Source organism: Lepidochelys olivacea (assembly GCF_965140295.1).
Source record: "Lepidochelys olivacea isolate rLepOli2 genome assembly, chromosome: 1".
Lineage (NCBI taxonomy): Eukaryota > Metazoa > Chordata > Testudines > Cheloniidae > Lepidochelys > Lepidochelys olivacea.
In genome coordinates, this window is record NC_140411.1 from 327,328,629 (window position 1) to 327,348,410 (window position 19,782).

The 19,782-nt window shown below is 42.9% G+C and overlaps 1 long non-coding RNA gene across 1 annotated transcript; it reads left to right on the forward strand.

The window, feature by feature from the left end:
- The first annotated feature begins 506 nt into the window (after positions 1-506).
- On the forward strand, positions 507-3,375 carry LOC311514903. Its single transcript, XR_014709966.1, has 3 exons — positions 507-588; positions 2,657-2,861; positions 3,186-3,375. It is a non-coding gene; the product is annotated as an uncharacterized lncRNA (long non-coding RNA).
- Positions 3,376-19,782: the final 16,407 nt, after the last annotated feature.

Sequence of the window (19,782 nt, forward strand, 5' to 3'; positions counted from 1 at the left end):
GCACCCAGTGAAGACTCTCATTGACTTCACTAGGCTTTGGATTAGGCTCTTAGAGAAATATGGGGGCAGACCCTCAGCTGTTAGAACGTGTCATAGCTCCACTGAAGTTTACATCAGTTTATGATCTGCCCCAGGATATATACATTTTTATAAAGCTAAGAAATAAATGTAATGCTTAAATAAGTTTCCCATCTCTAGTGAAAATGGAGCACTTATTAAATGTAATGCTGCATCTCTTCTCAAATCAAAAGAGACTCCACAATGTTCAGCCAGTTGGATTGCTCTATTGGCTGAACTGTCTTCAGTGCAGGCAAAAAAAAGATGTTCTATACTGTCATAAAAATAAAGGGAAGGGTAACCACCTTTCTGTATAGAGTGCTATAAAATCCCTCCTGGCCAGAGGCAAAACCCTTTCACCTGTAAAGGGTTAAGAAGCTAAGATAACCTCGCTGGCACCTGACCAAAATGACCAATGAGGAGACAAGATACTTTCAAAGCTGGATGGGGGGAAACAAAGGGTCTGTTTGTCTGTGTGATGCTGTTGCCGAGAACAGATCAGGAATGCAGTCTCAGAACTTCTGTTAGTTAGTAAGTAATCTCGCTAGAAATGTGTTAGATTTCCTTTTGTTTAATGGTTAGTAAAATAAGCTGTGCTGGATGGAAGGTATATTCCTGTTTTTGTGTCTTTTTGTAACTTAAGGTTTTGCCTAGAGGGATTCTTTATGTTTTGAATCTGATTACCCTGTAAGGTATTTACCATCCTGATTTTACAGAGGTGATTCTTTTACCTTTTCTTTAATTAAAATTCTTCTTTTCAGAACCTGATTGCTTTTTCATTGTTCTTAAGATCCAAGGGTTTGGGTCTGTGTTCACCTGTACAAATTGGTGAGGATTTTTATCAAGCCTTCCCCAGGAAAGGGGGTGTAGGGTTTGGGGGGATATTTTGGGGGAAGACATCTCCAAGTGGGCTCTTTCCCTGTTCTTTGTTTAACATGCTTGGTGGTGGCAGCATAGGGTTCAAGGACAAGGCAAAGTTTGTACCTTGGGGAAGTTTTTAACCTAAGCTGCTAAGAATAAGCTTAGGGGGTCTTTCATGCAGGTCCCCACATCTGTACCCTAGAGTTCAGAGTTGGGAAGGAACCTTGACATATACATATTTAAGGTACTTACCACCATAGCATCTAAGCAACACCCACTTCAATTGTTGCTAATGCAGAGCATCATTTTGTCAAATACTTTTAAAAAAGTAGTTGTACCTGTTGCTGCAAAACTACTGAAACATTTCAGGCACATGTGTCTAAAGGATCTGAGGTCATGCTTATGGGAGTCGAGGGACAGGCCACAAATTGGCATTACTGTCTCATCTATGATTTCAAGTATCAGAGGGGTAGCCGTGTTAGCCGTGTAAAAGCGGCAAAGAGTCCTGTGGCACCTTATAGACTAACAGACGTATTGGAGCATAAGCTTTCGTGGGTGAATACCTACTTCTTCAGATGCATGTAGTGGAAATTTCCAGAGACAGGTATAAATAGTAATAATAATAATAAATAATAAATAAATATTTATACCCGCCTCTGGAAATTTTCACTACATGCATCCGAAGAAGTGGGTATTCACCCACGAAAGCTTATGCTCCAATATGTCTGTTAGTCTATAAGGTGCCACAGGACTCTGCCGCTTTCATCTATGATTGTTAACCTTCAGCCTTTGCTATTGCCCTCCTTTGTGGGGAAATACAGGAGTATACCAATGTCTCTGGATTTCAATGTAATTCTCAAAACCTAACGTATGTTGCACCCTTCCATTTAAATGGGACTATATGCTCTGTGAATTATTATGAGGGTTAGTCATCATCCCCCAGCTAAACAGTTTGTTTGATATAAATTAGATTCCATTCTTAAAACAAATGAGAAAGAATTTACTCAGGTGGGAGAAAGTAACTCTGTCCTCCCAGATTAGCTGGATTGCTACTGGTAAATTGAATCTGTTACCAAATATTTGTTTTCAAAATTTCTGTTTTAGGGATGCATGAACTACATGAAGGTTTTGCCATCCTCTTGAATATACATTTTTGACTTTCTAAAATTACAGTTAATTAATATTTTTCCTCAAAATGTAAGCCAATTTTTTTCATGTAATTTAAAAAATGCTTAGTTTGTTAGGGGAAAATGTGTTTACACACACACCCTACCTGCCCAAAATGAAACTACGCTCCAACAAGAAGTGCCCTATATGTAGTACATATTGATTGTATTTATTTGTTAATTAGAACTTACCTCTCCCCTTCTCTGACTTCTGCACAGTTCCTCCTATATAGAACATAGGGCCAACAAATTTGAGTTGAATGAACTTTCAAACCCGTGAGACGTTTGTCATTTCTAAGCTAAGTAAAATAAGTTAACTCCCCCCTAATGTCTATAAAAATGTAGCTATTCCTGACAAAGCAGTGGGAAGAATCCATTTTTTGTCTCCTTCTGTGGAACATGTACCAAATGTGTTCTTTTGAAAGCCAACGTGTTTTCTGAGCAGAATATTGTATCACAAACATGATCTTTATTCTCCAATAACTTCAGAAAAGAGCATGTGAACAATACTAACCACTATAGGTGCCTTAAGTTGATCTAAGGCTTGTGAGCATGTTGTGTCTTCCTTTCAGGGAGTGCTGCCTAGATAGGCTTGTTGCTATCATCCATTCATTCCATCAGGATATGTCTGAAAGGATCGGTTACAGTGGTGATCTGTCAGATCAGGACAGATGTCAAGCAAGGATGTGTGTTTGCACTTTACCTGTTTCACTGCTGCAGTTAATGCTGAATCCACCACCAAGCTCCAGGCAGAAAATGACAGTCATGTGCAATAAGGTAAATTCTCCAATCTATCATGCCTGAAGGAAAAACTAAAGTTTCCAAACAGCTCGACCTCCTTAGGATGCTGTTCTTGTTGCTCAGTCTGAGCAGGAACTCCGCACATTGGTAACTCATTTTAATATAGCAACAATCAACTTTCTTACTGTTAGATTAAGAAAAGACAGACTTGCTCTGACAAGCTCCATCTGCCCATCCCTTCACTGAACATGAAATTTTCATCAGTGATGCCACTTGGGAAGTGTTGAATCTGACAATGCTTTTTTATATGGATGCTGAAATCACCATCCAGATTAACAAAGCATGCATTGTCTTTGGCAGGTCCAACAAATGTGTTTAGAGGAAGATCTTGGACATCATAAGGACACCAGCTTTAAAGAATATCAGGCAGTCGTGCAAGCCATGTTGCCTTGTGGTTGTAAATCTTGACTCTGTAAGTGTCAAAGCAGCCTGTGTAATGCCTTCCTTAAGAAAATTTTCCACATTAGAACTGTAAAGATTGTATTTACTATTAAAGGTTTTGATCATTCAAAGCTACCTTGTACTGCTGCTATTTTTGATTAAATTAAACTGCACTGGTACATCTTTCCAAACATTCAGGGTGCATTTGAGCAATAGCTTCTATAGTCTACTATGGAAGGTTCGTATTGACGTGGTGGATAAGCTTCTCTGTTTTCAAGACAGCCTCAAACAGTTACTTAAAGATGCTAACACTGCAGCACCTACAAAATCCTGGCAGCTGGCCCACATGAGTATCTTCTATACTTGCACAGTGTCAAGCACACTACCAGTACTGAGTAAATAATAATCCTAAAGACCTGTAGGCAGTCAGGGAAGGTTGGAATTTGCTCCATCCCCATGGATGAGGAGTTCATACTGGGAAATCTGAAAATGAAAAATTATCTTGTTATAATTCTGGGAAAGCTCTTCTCCTTTTCCTTTTCATTCCTTGATCTGTTTTCCTCAGTAACAAGGGATAATGGTGATGATAAAGGTGCCAAAAAAAGAATTTCACTGTAATATGATATATCCCCTCAAGCAGGGAATTTAAGCTAACATCTACACCAGTAGCGTCATACATACATAATTCGTGAGATCATTGAACAGAGTAGTCCGTAATAACTCAAACTTTTGATTCCAAGAACCCATTTCTAATTTAAATTAAAAAAAATAAAAATGGAAAGCAAATATTTTATACTGGGGGAGGGGGGGCAGAGAATCACTGGAAAATAAAATTTCACTTCATCATCTTCTTTTAGAGAATGCGAGGATGAAAGCAACATTCTCCACTTCTGGTGAAAGTTCCCAAAACACAAAGGTGCTGGTCACAAATCTTTGAATTTATTGGCAAAATTCATGGGGGGATTCAATCATCAATTCTATAAGAATGTCATTAAAAGGTAACTTACTTCTGAAAAAAACTTTTTTTCTTCCTGTTTTTGCAAATGCTTATCTAATTTAGACTCCTGACAAACATTTGGGAGAAGACCTTTCTCTGAGAAAAAACCAGTGCTGCCTCCTCTTCTTGTGAGGGGTGAAAAACTACCCCACTCTGCTCCCTTAGTAGACACAAAGTAATTCAAGATTTAAGGGCAGTTAAGAACGAGAATAAATTGCCTAGGGAGATTGTGGAATCTCCATCATTGGAGATTTTTAAGAGCAAATTAGACAAACATCTGTCAGGGTGGTCTACATAGTACTTAGCCCTGGTCTACGCTATGAGTTTAGGTTGAATTTAGCAGTGTTAGATCAATTTAAACCTGCACCTGTCCATACAACGAAGCCATTTTTGTCAACTTAATGGGCTCTTAAAATCAATTTCTGTACTCCTCCCGGAGGAGGGGATTAGCGCTGAAATTGACGTCGCCGGGTCAAATTTGGATTAGTGTGGACGCAATTCGACGGTATTGGCCTCCGGGAGCTATCCCACAGTGCTCCATTGTGACCGCTCTGGACAGTACTCTCAACTCGGATGCACTGGCCAGGTAGACAGGAAAAGTCCCGCGAACTTTTGAATCTCATTTTCTGTTTGACCAGCATGGCAAGCTGATCAGCACAGGTGACCATGCAGATCTCATCAGCAGAGGTGACCCTGGAGTCCCAGAATCGCAAAAGAGCTACAGCATGGACCGAACGGGAGGTACTGGATCTTATCGCTGTATGGGGAGACTAATCTGTGCTATCAGAACTCCATTCCAAAAGACAAAATGCCAAAATATTTGCAAAAATCTCCAAGGGCATGAAGGTCAGAGGCTATAAAAGGGGCCCGCAGCAGTGCTGCATGAAATTTAAGGAGCTCAGGCAAGCCTACCAAAAAACCACAGAGGCAAACGCCCGCTCGGGGTCAGAGCCCCAGACATGCCACTTCTATGATGAGCTGCATGCAGTTGTAGGGGGTGCCCCTACAACTACCCCATACCTGTACGTTGACTCCTGCAAGGGAGTCTCACACAACTGGGATGAGGATTTTGGGGACGAGGAAGATTAGGAGGAGGGGGAGGTTGAAGATAGCGCACACCAGGCAAGCGGAGAAACCGTTCTCCCTGACAGCCAGGAACTGTTTATCACTCTGGAGACAGTACCCTCCCAACCCGGGCTCCCGGACCTTGAAGGCGGAGAAGGCACCTCTGGTGAGTGTACCTTTGTAAATATAATACACGGTTTAAAAGCAAGCGTGTTTAATGATTAATTTGCCCTGAAGACTTGGGATGCATTCACAGCCAGTACAGCTACTGGAAAAGTCTGTTAATGTGTCTGGGGATGGAGTGGAAATCCTCCAGGGACATCTCCATAAAGCTCTCCTGGATGTACTCCCAAAGCCTTTGCAAAAGGTTTCTGGGGAGGGCAGCCTTATTGCGTCCTTCATGGTAGGACATTATACCACACCAGGCCAGTAGCACATAGTCGGGAATCATTGCCAAGCAAAGGGTTGCAGCGTATGGTCCCAGTGTTTGCTGGCATTCAAACAACATCCGTTCTTTATCTCTCTGTGTTACCCTCAGGAAAGTGATATCATTCATGGTCACCTGGTTGAAATAGGGTGGTTTTAGTAAGCGGACATTCAGAGGTGGCCGTTCCTGATGGGCTGTTTGCCTGTGGCTGAAAAGAAATCATCCCTGCTGTTAGCCACGCGGTGGGGGGAGGGCTGAAGCCATCATCCCAGAGAATTGGGTGTGTGGGGGGGGTTAGTTGGGTTTGTGCTGCACATTAACCCGAAAACATCAGCTCCTCCTTTTAAATGGCCAATGTGTCTTTTTCCATTTTACTTTCCCTTTTTATCCTCCCGCAGCTGCAAATGTTTCAACGCTGCGACTAGCTTCTCTGTCCCAGAGGCTAGCGCAGATAAGAAGGTGAAAAAAATGCACTTCTGATGAAATGTTCTCGGAGCTCATGCAGTCCTCCCGCGCTGAAAGAGCCCAGCAGAATGAGTGGAGGCAGACAATGGCAGAGTCCAGGAAAGCACAAAATGAACACAAGGACAGGAGAGATGCACGAAAGGACAAGTGGCAGGAGCAACAGGAGAGGTGTCGGGATCAAGAGGAAAGGTGGCAGCAGCATGATGAGAGGAGGCAGGATGCAATGCTGAGGCTACTGGAGGATCAAACTGATACTCTCCAGTGTATGGTTGAGGTGCAGGAAAGGTACAGAACACCACTGCAGTCCCTGTGTAACCAACTGCCCTACTCCCCAAGTTCCATAGCCTCCTACCCTGACACCCAAGAACGCAGGGGCGGGGGCGTTCCAGACACCCAACCACTCCAGCCTAGAGGACTGCCCAAGAAACAGAAGGCTGGCATTCAATAAGTTTTGAAGTGCAGTGTGGCCTTGTCCTTCCCTCCTCCCCCACCCCACCCAGTGCTTTCCTCCTCCCCCACCCCTCCCGGGCTACCTTGGCAGTTATCCCCCTATTTGTGTGACTAATTAATAAAGAATGCATGAATTTGAAACAACAATGACTTTGTTGCCTCTGCAAGCAGTGATCGAAGGGAGGAGGGGAGGGTTGTTGGCTTACAGGGAAGTAGAGTGAACCAAGGGGACGGTTTTCATCAAGGAGAAACAAACAGAACTGTCACACCGTAGCCTGGTCAGCCATGAAACTGGTTTTCAAAGGTTCTCTGATGCACAGCACGCCCTGCTGTGCTCTTCTAACTGCCCTGGTGTCTGGCTGCATGTAATCAGTGGCTGGGCGATTTGCTTCAATTTCCCACCCCGCCATAAATGTCTCCCTCTTACTCTCAGAGATATTGTGGAGCGCACAGCAAGCAGTAATAACAATGGGAATATTAGTTTCGCTGAGGTCTAACTGAATCAGTAACAAGAAAAGGAGGACTTGTGGCACCTTAGAGACTAACCAATTTATTTGAGCATGAGCTTTCGTGAGCTACAGCTCACTTCATCGGATGCATGCCGTGGAAACTGCAGCAGGCTTTATTTATACACAGTAACCTGGATGAGAGCAGGAGCAGCAGGCCAGAGAAGCAACATGGGAACTACTTGTGGAGGACAGGCCAGAGCACAGGCTCATGGGCAGCTGGTGGAGCCCCGCAGCAGGGAGGCTAGTCCCCCCGGTCCCACCTCTTCTGCCCGAGTCCCCCTCCACGGCCAGAGCCCTGAGCTCCTCCTCCCAGAGAAGCCCTGAGCCAACCACCCCCAAACAGCCGGAGGAGCCCCAAGCTAGCTGGAGCCCCACTAGCCGTGGCATGCCTCCCTCCTGTGATCCCAAGCCATTCTGTGGAAAAAGCTTGTCTCTTCCAGAAGAACCTGAGCTTTTTATATGCGCCATGCACGTTCCAGGGCAACTGAGGAGGCGGTATATGTTACTCAGCTTCCTGGGTTCTTCAGTAATCTCCTTGGAGTCCATAATAATAATATGCATAATAATAAGCAAAAACTTCCCATGCAAATCCCGCAACTGGCATCCAGCGGCTGCAGCTCTGCCAGGGCAGGCTTATATTATATCCGTCATTTATGTGAAGGCTTCCTGAGAGCTGAGATTGGAACCTTTAACCTCCCTTGTCCCTGAACTGGACTGCCCCAGGAGCTGTGTAAGGAACTATTGTTTTAATCCTTTCCTGTAACTGTTAAAAGCAATTGTGTCTAGGGGATTTGCATTCTCTGCTTTGCCAGACCTAGTAAAGCATCTTCTGTAACTTAACATGTATGTGTGTGGGAACCCAGTGAGAGCTAGAGCCTAGCGCTTGGAGCACCTGGCCTCCAAAGTTCGGGTACACAGAGCGTGCTACCAGACACCTAGAGCGACTATTGTGTACCACAACACCCACAGGGATACTCTGTACTGGGGTTGGTTACAAAGGCCATCCACCTACATCGACGGGTGAGAGAAATTGACGGAGATGGCAGTGAAAGGGGGACAGTCCCAGTAACAAGGGAGGGAGGCACTTGGCCAGGAACAATAGGTAGCTCCTCCCATGGGAGTCTCTGGCATCCACTGGCCAGCTGGGGCAGAGGGGTGCTGATTGGGCAGCATTCCCCAGCTCCAAGGGATTTAGCCCAGCACAGGGGTCATATGGAGCCTCTTTCAGCTGTGTTCCCAGCAGCCCACCCTACCCACCTGAACTAGGAATGGGAACCCACCCTGACAGATGCTGTGGGTCTAGCTGATCTCCTGTTTGGGGGGTCAGGAACGAATTTTTTCTCCCATGGGTCAATTGACAGAGGACCAGGGAGTTTTTTGCCTTCCTCGCAGCACCTGCAAGCCACAGTGGGTTAAGTAGGAACGCGCATGATACCTAAGGAGTGGTGCTGTTAACTCATCAGTACTTGTGGCCAGTTTCCACTGCGGTTAAGAGAATAAAATTAACCGTTCCCAGAGGTAAAAGACCTAGGATTTTGGTGATGGGCCTTGGGCTTATATGATTGGGTGAGACCTTGTGGCCCTCGTGGGCTGAGGTCCCCACCCTGCTGCATCATCTGTCCCCCTTGCAGGGTGAGGGTGCTAGGACTCAGAAAGAGCTGATTCCTGGGACATAGGCTGAGGAGAGCCTACCATGTCTTACAGTCATATGGTCAGAAGCCCTGTAACCCCCACACTGGAACCAATTAAATGCCTTGTATAGGAGACTATGGGTGATGGGTGGGTAGTGCCCCTCCCTTGTGTTAAAAGTTTAAAAAAATTTACCACCTGCCGCTTAATTCCATGCATGTATCTGTCCTCATTTTGCCACTGTGGCCACATCATTAGGATTCAACTGATCTGCTGGTGATGGCCTGACATTCTTATTGGTCCATTGATGTCTCAAGAGAAGTCTCCCAATGTCCACAAGAAAAGGTGTTTAAACTTGGATAAGGTGTGGAAATTCCCCCATATTTAAGTATCTCCAGAACTTCATAGATGCCCCTCGCATTTTTTTTAAATATCTAGAAGGGGAATGGTCAGACATCTCTGCCTCAGTTGTCCAAATAAGATCATTTCCAGTATCCCAAATGTAGGCATTTCTTTCTGTTTCAAGGAATTTGTGGTCCATTGTTATGTAAACTTATGCTTTCATAAGACTACTTGGAGGTCTTTTCACCATCATATAGCATCCCAAACAAACTTAGATTACACAAAGCCTTTGACTCCATTTTATGCTGGTTTATATCAACAATTTTACATACGTTAAAACGTCAAGATGACCATTTTTCCCTTTTACCAAAATTGACTAGGCAAAGCTTTTTGAAAGCATTTTAAAGTCACCACCATTACATGTTTCAACTCATATGCAGTTTCACTGCTTATGGTGTTGGAGAATTTGGCCTAGTCTGTGTGTTTATGAGCAGATTATTTTCAGTTATATTTACAATCCACTCTACAGCAGGTCTTCTGATCTCACTGGGTTTTCAGTAATATTTCTGGCCATTAGTTGGTGTGATAGTGAGGAGAAACAGTTCTCTTAGTGCAGAAAGGGAAGCTAGTATTGCATTACCAAATGATTACAGGTTTCTTGTAAATAAATATGAATTAAAAGCAATGTTACAGTTCACACTGAGCACATTTCAATATACACAAAATAAGAATTCACCAACTCTACATGAGGGAGCAGAGATGTTTGTGTTTAGTAACTTGGCTGAACTTGAGTATTTCGATTTGAAATTATTTTTATTATTTAACTGAATTAAACATACACGAATAGAGGGAATCTACTGATGCCCACTGTCTCTTAAAGGAATAGCATATTTTTTGTCTGTCAGTTAAAGGAAGTTTTAAAAAACAACAGCCAGTACTGGGCTGAATGCTACTGTCATACACATGGGCACAACTCCAATTGATTTTAAATGTATTTGACGGTAGAACTGTGCCAACAGTACTTAATTAAATACTTTGTTTATAATGTTTTTGGTTGTTGTTAAAAAAATCTCCCTCGGACTATGTAGTTTACTTTTTCATTAGTGTTATCTTCTGTATATACTAGATGTCACACGCCATCTTGTATACATAAAAAACTAGAATAATTTTTGTAAGAGGCTGCATAACTAGATGTTACTAGCCAATTACATAATTTGATGGCCTTAGATACACAAAGATTTCTTTGCGCCCCAGCTGGACAGTTGGTTAACAGCCTCAAGTGTCATTCACTTCATTAGGACCTGTTGACTGTGCGCTGTGTGAAGAAGAACTTCCTTTTATTTGTTTTAAACCTGCTGCCCATTAAGTGGGGATATGGTAGAGGTATATAAAATCGTGAGTGGTGTGGAGAAAGTGAATACGGAAAAGTTATTTACTTGTTCCCATAATATAAGAATTAGGGGCCACCAAATGAAATTAATGGGCAGCAGGTTTAAAACAAATAAAAGGAAGTTCTTCTTCACACAGGGCACAGTCAACCTGTGGAACTCCTTGCCTGAGGAGGTTGTGAAGGCTAGGACTATAACAGGGTTTAAAAGAGAACTAAATAAATTCATGGAGGTTAAGTCCATTAATGACTATTAGCCAGGATGGGTAAAGAATGGTGTCCCTAGCCTCTGTTTGTCAGAGGATGGAGATGGATGGCAGGAGAGAGGTCACTTGATCATTACCTGTTATGGTTAACTCCCTGTGGGGCACCTGGCATTGGCCTCTGTTGGTAGATTCATAGATTCATAGATATTAAAGTCAAAAGGGACCATCATGATCATCTAGTCCGACCTCCTGCACAACGCAGGCCACAGAATCTCACCCACCCACTCCTGTGATAAACCTCTCACCTATGTCTGAGCTACTGAAGTCCTCAAATCATGGTTTAAAGACAGGATACTGGGCTGGACGGACCTTTGGTCTGACCCAGTATGGCCATTCTTATATTCTTATGTTCTTATGAGGAATTTATTAAAAATAGTCTTTAAATTTAGCATGTAGATGTTAGGGTCTATAAAGACAGGTTTCAGAGTAACAGCCGTGTTACTCTGTATTCGCAAAAAGAAAAGGAGTACTTGTGGCACCTTAGAGACTAACCAATTTATTTGAGCATGAGCTTTCGTGAGCTACAGCTCACTTCATCGGATGCATACTGTGAAGTGAGCTGTAGCTCACGAAAGCTCATGCTCAAATAAATTGGTTAGTCTCTAAGGTGCCACAAGTATTCCTTTTCTTTTTAGGGTCTATAAATGCTCTGTAAGTACAATAGATTAGAGTTGATTGATTTCTGGCACTTTTGCTTCCAGTCTTAGCCAGAATTACAAAAAGAACAGGCTTTCTCATGAGATCTTGACACTTTTGGTTCCCGTACAGACTGGAAATAGGATATACAATAACAGCTATCAAAACATTTCAGAACCTGAAGCAAGGTTTGGTTTGAGTTGGCTTCTAAAAGTGGGCAAGGTCTTGGCAAGGGGTGGGGTGGGGGAATTATTTTATCCAAGTCAGTTTTGTCAATTAAAGGCCAAAACATGACCTACATTAAAACAGGTGTGTTTAGAGAGAGGCCTGAACATACATCCAGACAGCTCCAAACTTTTGGGAGTTTTGACCCAAATCCAAACTTTCCAGCTACCCTCTCCCTTCTTTTAATGGGTGGAACCAAACCCCAGCTTCCCTCAAACACTGGGGAAGTTCAGATCCAAAAGCAGACCTGTATTTTGTGGCTTGAGCCCCTTCTCTAGGCTATAGGGGGTGCTGCTTCCTCACACACTCCAGCTGTCCAGTCTGGCTCTTAGCACTGACCTGGGGACTCCTGTGACCTCCACATAGCAGGGGGGCTGTGGAGCGGTTCCTGCCTTGACTCTAATGACTGCTTCCTTCTTGCTCTGAGCACCTAATTACAGGGCAAAGCAGAGGGACTGTAACCAGCCTCCCCAGCAAGGGGAGCTCAGAGACACCCCCCGCCCCATCCCCAGCCTGGGACCACTGGGGTGGGGATGACCAGAGACCCCCCCATTCCCCATCAAGAGAGCTCTGGGGTGGGAAGACCCAGAGACCTCCATCCCCTTCCCTAGCACTGGGGTGAGGGAGACTTGTCTTCTACTATTAGGGGATGGATGGGAGGGGAGATGCAGAGATACCCTTCCCCAGCAAGAGGGGATTAAGGAAAAATGCAGACACTCCCTTACCTCTCCCCTTCTCCCTCCCCTAAACCAAGTGGAGGGAGAGGTCTTCTTCAGGTCAGGTCCTGAAAAAAGAGCTCTGTGTAAGCTCGAAAGTGTATCTCTCTCTCAATAGAAGTTGGCCCAATAAAAGATATCACTTCACCTGCCTTGTCTCTCTAATATCCTGGGACCAACATGGCTACAACAACACTGCATACAAGAGAAAGACAGGCACAGATAGGAAAGAAAAATGTGTCATGAAAATTGACAGAGAACAGAAGAGAAATCAAGGGAAATACACAAAAGACCTATAAATGAACAGAGAAAACTTTTTTTTTAAAGTTTTTAACAGCAGTGCAGGCTCTTTGAAGAATATCTTTCTTGCATGTTACTGTGTGTGGAAAATATGCCAGGGTGCTAGGAGCTCTGTGTTTTATTAGTTTTGTTGTATGTATATTAGCATTTTAATGTAACAAAATTTGGCAAAGTGGCAAGTTACATGTTCACAGACATAAGATAACCGCCAGGTTGGCTTACTTTCTGTGCTTACAATTTTTGTGTCTTAACATCTTCCAAAATCCAGAGAACTGCATCATCTTTTTTAGAAGGATGCTGGTTTCAGCCTCCAGTGTCTCGATTGGCTTGCTACATGTCTGCTTCTAGATCTTAAACATTTTTTTCAATTCACCGTTCAATACTAAAAAAACTATTTAGATAAAAATAGCCACCATATTGGGTTTAACTGGGTAAAATACAAATGATTCAGTGCATCCACACTAGCTGGCTGAACCAGCTTAAAAAAGCTTGCACTGCAGCCCCACATCCACACTATATGCTTTTCTAAAATGGTTCACTGCAGTGCCTTTTGGATACCAATCCCACAATTCACAACACAGGAAAACAGAATTGTACATATGTAGGTAGTAATTTGAGCTGTGCCTCCCATCCCCCTGAAAAGCCACATTGTCAAATATCTACATATGCATTTTCTATGATGAACGTATTCCTTAGACTCTGGCCCTCTTCCCAAGCCTTCCTGACAGTCCCAGCCTGATGAACCACCTGTGTTTATCAAACCAGGCCTCTCGGATTGTGAACTGAAGAAGTTTGCTGACTGCAAGCCCTGGTTTGATTAAACTCTGGTGATTTGTCAGATGAGCACTTGCAGCTGACAGATAACTGTAGCTCACTGCTGAAGATGGCCAGAGCTAAAGGCACTGGTGGAGACGAGGGGTGAAGGGACATTTTTAGGGGAAGGATAATATGGGAGGCATGGTCAGGGGCACAGAGGGCAGCCTCAGCCAGTGAACACTAGGCTACGAGGCTTGCCTGCTGAAAGAACTGCAAGAAAAGCAGGGGTGTAGTGGGTCTCTTGGTAGCCACCTCGTCCCTGCTCCCAGACAAGTGATAAAATCTTAGCAGTGCTGGGACAGTCCTTGAAGGACCGTTAGAATCAGATGGTGAATTAACTCTGTCCACACTTGCATGGTTCAAACTGCACCAGTTAAATTTTAACTGTTTTCTTAACTTACTGAAAGGTAACTATTTCCTCTACTATTTTTAGACAGCGTAGGGCATTTTGGGGCATGGATGCAAAGTGTCTTACCACCTGTAAGATTGTGATTGTGCAAATTAAATTTGTGTAGCATAGACGAGACCTAACTGTTTGGGGGGTTTTGTATATTTGTGTGGATTTATAAATGATACGTTTTCACTATCAACTAAAAGAAAAGGAGTACTTGTGGCACCAGTCTCTGAGGTGCCACAAGTCCTCCTTTTCTTTTTGCGGATACAGACTAACATGGCTGCTACTCTGAAAACTATCAACTAAGTTCCCTATGCTATGAATCAGCTTAAAAAAGCTTGCACTGCAGCCCCACATCCACACTATATGCTTTTCTAAAATGGTTCACTGCAGTGCCTTTTGGATACCAATCCCACAATTCACAACACAGGAAAACAGAATTGTACATATGATGAGGGTAGGTGTAGCTTTGCATACAATTTGTGGTATTTCCTTCAGTTAGACTGATCTTGACATGACAAGCTACATATTTGTTGCACAAATGTAAAAGAGACCCTCAAGAATCTAACAGAGGTACGTACAATTTCTCCAGAACAGGGCTTTGGACACTGTAAAAGAAAGTGTCTCTCTTTCTCAATCTTTTTTCTGGTACACTGATTCCACAGTTGTTCTTCTTTTGTATGAAATGTGCATTGACTCATAGCCATTTCTAGTTGATGGTCACTAATTCTGTATTTGGTGGCGGTGTACTTTCGCTTTTCACTTTTTACTGTAGTGACATAGCCTGCTTGTGTGATCATTCTGTGCAGGGATCAGTGGCAGTTTAGCTTGTTTTGGGTTTTTTTTTAATTTGGCTTCCCACTGATTCATATATTGGTGTTTTAGATATTGGTCTTGGGTCTTGAGCATCATTTTGTTTTGGGTGAGGCTGTTTGGATCATGTGTTGGTAGATCAGTACTATTGAGACTAGGGAATAATGCTATGTAGGGCTGAATTATATTTTCATTTGGATTTACTTTTTGATCCTTTAGCGGTTTGCAATCCATGGAGCGTTGGCTGCTTTGCTTGAGATGGCACCAGAAGTTTACTTTTATTTTCTGTATATGGTTTAGGGGAGGGCATCCATCTAGTTCTCCTCTGCAGCAAGTGTCTGTTAAATTAATCTATCTAGGTTCTTCCGTGGCAGCCCATCACACAGTATCTGAGAACCTCCTAGAATTATGACAAGTACACAGATATATTTCTCATTCTTCCTCCCAGTCAGAAGGGACTGGACTTCTGGCTGGTGGGGGATGGGGGTATGATTTTACTGTAGGAAAGCTCGGTCAAATAAGTGGGGTTTTCATATTGTTCTGGAGCTGCTGCGTTGTTGTTGAAATTTCTGGGTAATATTTGCTTACAAAACTGTAGATGTTTTACTGAGGTTTTATCTCATTCCATGTGGATGAGCCACAGATTTAACTACCACTTAGTAGAATGGGTATGCTGTAAAATAGTCTGAGCAATAGTTTTATCAGAGTGTTGCAGGGTTGTGTGGTGGGTTTTGCAGCTTCTCACCCCTGAAATCTCTTCCCAAGATGGAGCTTTAAACTTAAACAGAATTTTTATGTTCCCAGGAAGGACATATAGGATCTTTATAAAAAGACAATCCAAACCTTAAGTAAACTCGGAAGAGCATAAATATAGACTTTAAAGATAGTGCAAGCAATTAAAAAAGAAATTCTAATTTTATGTTTCCCAAAATTTGGTAAGGGATTGAGGTTCCTATCCTTTCCTGATTGAGAGCTAGTTTGCTTGCCAGAGCTTGCTTTCCCTGTAAGAGATCCACAGTTAAATTAAAGTGGGTTTCACAGGCAGCAGACAACCAGCCCGGCCTCTAAAAGTAATCCATCCTACCCATGCAGGACTAAGTTCCTCTTATGGCAAACCCATATTTAAGTAAGATTCCTAGAAATACAGTACGTAACAAATCTATTCCTAAACTACTAAATCATAGTGATTCTGTTACTAAAAGATTGCATGAGTTTCTTTATGACATTGAAGATTCACATAGCTGTTCCTTGTAATATTTTATAGCCAATTTGGAGCTCCCCTAGTGCATTTATATAAGGTATATTACAATATGTGTAATATATTATAAATATATGTATTTTCTATATCTGTTGTATTTTAAGTCTGGATCCTACAAGATGATCCATGCAGATGAATCTCCACTGAAGTAAAGACTGAAGGGCAGAATTGAGGCTTTAGTTTGTTTTGGTTGTTTTCAAGCCTTTTCTGAAGTTTCAGGATTTTTATTTTTATGGTTGCCAGGTAAAGCCCAAGTATTGCACTATATTTCTAGTAGGCGTATTGACTAGGTCAGCAGGATATAACCTTGTCTCTCAGTTGCCTAGTGGAGATCCTAGGTTTGGGGACTGCTCTAGTAGAATGAAAAGGCCAATGTGTTGAAAAGGATAGGGTTAATGTTACCTCTGTATTTTATTCTTTTGTACTTGAAGGACTTTGTTTGCATGTAGTTAATTTTTATCCTACATTATGATTGTTTGTATTGCCGTATCATCTAGGAGCTACAACCAAGAACAGGGACCCATTGTGCTAGGCTTTCTAAAAACATATCATGTATGTCTACACTGCAATTAAACACCCTGGCTGGACTGTGTCAGCTGACTCAGGCTTGCAAGGCTGAGGTTGCAGGGCTATAAAACTGAAGAGTAGATTACAGGCCCACAAGGGGGCAGGATCCCAGAGCCCAGGCTCTAGCCTGAGCCTATGTTTACACAGCCGCTTTATAACGTGGCAGCCTGAGCCCCATGAGCCCAAGTCAGCTGACACGAGCCAGCTGTGGGTGCTTAATTGCAATGTAGACATACCCATAGTGAGTGACAGTTCCTGCCCTGAAGAGCTGGCAATCTAAAGAGATAAGACAAAGGATGGGGAAAGAAAGTATAGTTATGCATATTTTTATAGGGGGAGCTGAGAGATTAAGGCCCAGATCCACAAATGGACTGGAGTACTGTACCTAATCCCAGTTGTAAGCACCACTACGATTCACAAAATCTCCACTTGGCCGCTGCCTAATCTTGCACGCTATTAAACTCACTTGGCACCTAATTTTTTTGTTGTAAAAAGTCCCCTAGGTGCCTACAGTTCCATCTCTAGGCATGCGCACTGCTATCTCACTTGAGGTGTCTGGATGCCTATCTCACACCTAAGCCCCAGCAGGATCCTCAAATCAGGGGAAGATTGTGGGTGGAACACCTGTCTTGGCTGCGGGGCCGAATCTGCTAAGTATGCTCATGCCTCCTGGATTGGGTCCTGTTCAAAGTCCGGAGGGGAGGAGGTCATCGGAGCAGAGGAATTGGAACTTAGGTATCCAGCCTTCTAGGTGGTTGCCTTAACCACCTGGATCTAAAGAGACAAGGTGGGTGAGGTAATATCTTGTACTGTTGGTGAAAAAGACAGGGTTTTGAGCTTACGCAGAGCTCTTCTTCGGGTTTCTGCGTAAGCTCGAAAGCTTGTCTCTTTCACCAACAGAAGTTGAGCCAATAGAAGTTATTACCTCACACGCTTTGTCTCTTTAATATCCTGGGACCAACATGGCTCAACTACACTGCAGACAACTTGGGTATAGTGTTGTTTTTTCTCTCTGACCCAGTGATTTTTAAAAAATATTTATCCAAAGTGAAACAGCTTCAGCAGGAGAGATCCCATAGCCCAGTGATTAGGGCACTCTCCGGAGCTGTAGGTGACTCCTGTTCAAATCCTTTCTTTCCATCAGGTAGAGGGGGGAATTAAACCTGGGTCTTCCACATTCTTCGTGAGGCTATAAGTGGTAAGGGAGGCACTACTCCCCTCCTTAGATGACTCTTGCAAGAATGGCTTAGGTGCTTGAATCTTTTGATTCCAGGAGAGGGGTTCACAGCTGTGGATCGCAGGCAGAGACGGGCACCTCCCTGTGGCCAAGACTTACATACCTAACTCCATTAGAGGGGAGCAGTTTAGGCAACACCCCTGTTATTGGCATCTCCCATTGGCTAGCTCAGGTGACTCCCTGCCTAGCATGCTGTTTTTTGTGGATCCCATTCTAAGATGCCTATCTCTCCCCATTCATTGTATAGGGAGCACAGGTACCTAACTCAGGCTTTGGGATCCCATTGTTGTTCCAGTGATTTTTCTAGGCACCTAAAAGTTAGGCAGTGAAACACACAAGTCCCTTTGTGGATCCAGGTCTAAGTGACTTGTCCAAGATCATATAGGAAGTCTGTGACAGAACCAAGAACTAGACCCACATTACCTGAGTCTTAGCCCAGTGTCTTATTTACAAGGCCATTTTCATCCACATTCGATGGGTTGATATGTGGATTTAATTATGTTATAAATGTGTTTCACCAGTTCTTTTCTGTAGCAATTTAAGTTTCAGTAATGGGTGCCAGATTCAATCAAAAGCTTTAAAAATATCTATAAAGCAGACAAATATATTCCTTTTTAATACATATATATTATTGAGCATCTGCAGTGTAAAGATCTGATTGGTTGTTCATTTCTCAACCAAATCTTACTTATATGTATTATGATGTTGTTGGTCAGATATTGAATTATTCTCTTACTGAGACTGTTATACTAAGAACAGCTTATTGTTACTGCTAGAGCAGATGAGTCTGCAATTGTTCGGGCTGAGGGCATCTCTGCTTTTGTGCGTTGGGGTAATTAGTTGATCTGATGATATCTTAAGGAATGTCCTTAAATGTCCAGACTGGAGGATGAGGTTAAATAACTTCAGAAGTGCTTACTGAATGTGATCAATACTCTGTTTCAGTATCTTATTTGCGATTATCAGGTCTAAGTGATTTCCTGATTTTAGGCTTCTGACAGTTTTCTTTAAGTTCCTGTATTGTTATAAGCATGGCCAGGAGGCTTAGTGGTTTCTAGTGGGACCTCCAAGTCTAATACTGTCTCTCTTTTTAATAATGCTGAGTGCATTTGATGAGGAAGGGGGATTGAATTTCTTTGCCCAGGCCTTAGAAACTTTCTGGCCAAGCTTCTCTTTTCTGGGTGGCTGTGGTTTGTTTCTTTCCAGGTTTGTAAGATGGAATCAGTATATATTGCATCTTCAGTTTATGCTAATTTTTCCTTCATATGGTCTGATTTTTGTTTCTGCTAGAGCATGGATTGTAACTCTGCAATGCGACATTGTAAGCAGCATGTAGATTAGTGCCATGTGTTAAAGTTGGAAAGTTCCCTTCCTTTTTTCTTAGTTTATGGCAGACTCCAACGAGAGACTGCTGAATTGGAATTAATTTGCAAACTGGATACAATTAACTTAGGCTTGAATAGAGACTGGGAGTGGATGGGTCATTACAGAAAGTAAAACTATTTCCCCATGTTTATTCCCCCCCTCCCCCGCCCACTGTTCCTCAGACATTCTTGTCAACTGCTGGAAATGGCCCACCTTGATTATCACTACAAAAGGTTTTCCTCCCCCCGCCCACACCCCCCCCCCCTGCTCTCCTGCTGGTATTAGCTCATCTTAAGTGATCACTCTCCTTACAGTGTGTATGATAACACCCATTGTTTCATGTTCTCTGTATATACAAATCTCCCCACTGTATTTTCCACTGAATGGATCCGATGAAGTGAGCTGTAGCTCACGAAAGCTTATGCTCAAATAAATTTGTTAGTCTCTAAGGTGCCACAAGTACTCCTTTTCTTTTTGCGAATACAGACTAACACGGCTGTTACTCTGAAACCTGTCATTATGCAAGGCACTGCATTTAGCCGTATGGAGTGGAAATCTATCAACTTCATGAAAAAACTCGTACAAATACAGACAGACATCATCTTCCTTTCCAAATGCAAACAGATGGACATCATACCAAAAGGACTGAAGG